Source organism: Helianthus annuus, chromosome 14, assembly GCF_002127325.2.
Source record: "Helianthus annuus cultivar XRQ/B chromosome 14, HanXRQr2.0-SUNRISE, whole genome shotgun sequence".
NCBI lineage: Eukaryota > Viridiplantae > Streptophyta > Magnoliopsida > Asterales > Asteraceae > Helianthus > Helianthus annuus.
Window position 1 is genome coordinate 2664057 of NC_035446.2, and position 2044 is coordinate 2666100.

Here is a 2044-nt window from a genome sequence, read left to right on the forward strand (position 1 = left end):
ATTCTTCGTGGTGTTGTGGGTGATGGGTTGGCGGTTCGGTTTTGGTATGATCCATGGTTGAATGACAATATTCTGAAAGATATATTTCCAAATATCTTTAGGCTGGAGAAGGATAAAGCATGTTATGTTGCTGATAGATGTAGAAGAACAGGAGCAGACATAGTAGTCTGCTGGTCGTGGAACAAAATTCCCAGCACTAATGTGGAGGTCCAGGAGAGATCAGTTTGTGAAGGTATGTTACAGAATGTGCGGTTGCTCTCTCGCCCAGATCAGTGGCAATGGACTATTAGCGCTGATAAGTCGTTTTCAGTTGGCGAGGCGAAAAAATGGTTGCGCAGCGAAGTGGGTATTAGGAACCTGAGTAATGGCCGGTTCATATACAATTGGTGTAAATGGGTCCCTAATAAATGTAACGTTTTTATGTGGCGCGCAGAATTAGATAGATTACCAACTAAACTTGCATTACGGCGGAGGAGTATTAATGTGGAAGACATGGGCTGTTCTTTATGCGGAGAAGGGGTCGAAACGGTGGATCATTTGTTCACAGCGTGTAGTGTTTCATGTGGCGTTTGGAGTGTTGTATCTAACTGGTGTAAAGTTCCTCAAATATTTGCATTTACCTTCAAAGATCTACTTGAACTGGGGAGTAATATAAGTGGGTCGATTGCAAAAAAGAAGGCGTTTTATGGTGTGGTGATCATTGTCTGTTGGAGGATTTGGAAGGCGCGCAACGATAAAATCTTTTCTAACAAAAGCACGAAGGTGATGGACATGGTGTCGGACGTGAAGGCTTTCTGTTTCCTTTGGTTTAGAAACAGATGTAAACGTTATGAGGTTGATTGGGAAGAATGGTGTAGGTTTGATTTGATGTAATTGTTGGGTTTTGGGGGGCGTGTTGTTTCCGTCTTGGAAGCTTCATGTTCGCCTTTTGTTGAATGAAAGTTAATTTTCAAAAAAAAAAAAAAAAAAAATAAACAATGCATTTACTGATACATATAATCCAAGAAACTACAAACTTGCCTGATTCAACCCGGTATCAGCATCAGAAACATTTTCGTCACGTACATGATCGTTTTCTATACCAACTTCTACAAACCTGAATAAACAAATTAAAAAATCTCCCAATCAAATTAATAAAGAAGTAAACACAAAAGCCAACCTCCACCATCCAGCCAACCAACACACACTTAACTTTTATATACCCCAAACACTTCAGTTCTTTCAACACTAATCCAACACCAACAATATCACACTTAAAACTATAATATCACACTTTTTCTTTCCAAAATTCAATTTCTCTGTTTAATTTTTCAAATTCCGTAATAAACACAACTAAAATCCCAAAAAAACACAACAATTAAACCATAAATTATTACCAACAAATATACATTTACATCAAACAAGCCCTAATTTATTAAAAAACACACAAAACCTGAATCAAAATCACCACTTTTTGAGAAGACGAATGCAAGGCCCAACATCTAGGGTTCCAAATAGACGAACGAAGTCAACTAGCACCACGAGCCGTTTTTGTTCTTTGTTTTGCTTTTGTTCTCTCAGCTCCAGGAATTATTCAACTCCTTTCTGCATCTCTTCCCCTTTTGAATCCTAAATCAACTTTCTATTTTGATAAATCTGTACTTTTGTTTAAAATCAAGTGAGTAACAAAGGATATGACCAACGATCTATACCTTCACACATACATGCTTATCCACACTCCAATCGACAAACATGAGTATGAGCGGCGTTTGGATCTGAGAGCTTGAAATCATCTATCCAGATCGGATCTCTTAAATTGAATGATCGAGACAGAGAGCGATGTTTGAAATCGATGGTTTTAGGTTTTGAGATCTGGTTGTTTGATAGCGAGACAAAGAGAGGGATGTTGGAATGATGCTCAATTTAGGGGGCGTTTGGTTCGCAGGAATTCAATGGAATTTAAGGGAATTGGAATTTGAATTTCATCTCTTAAGATGTTTGGTTCACAGAATTTGATGGAATTGGAATCCCAATTTCAATCTTCATGTGTTTGGTTAACAATGGA

At 38.1% G+C, this 2044-nt stretch overlaps 1 long non-coding RNA gene across 1 annotated transcript; it reads right to left on the reverse strand.

Annotated features, from left to right (window-relative positions):
- Window positions 1-980: 980 nt before the first annotated feature.
- On the reverse strand, window positions 981-1795 carry LOC110905241. The gene is made up of 3 exons (XR_002572970.2): window positions 1692-1795; window positions 1433-1608; window positions 981-1096 (listed from the first exon to the last, which is right to left on the reverse strand). It is a non-coding gene; the product is annotated as an uncharacterized LOC110905241 (long non-coding RNA).
- Window positions 1796-2044: the final 249 nt, after the last annotated feature.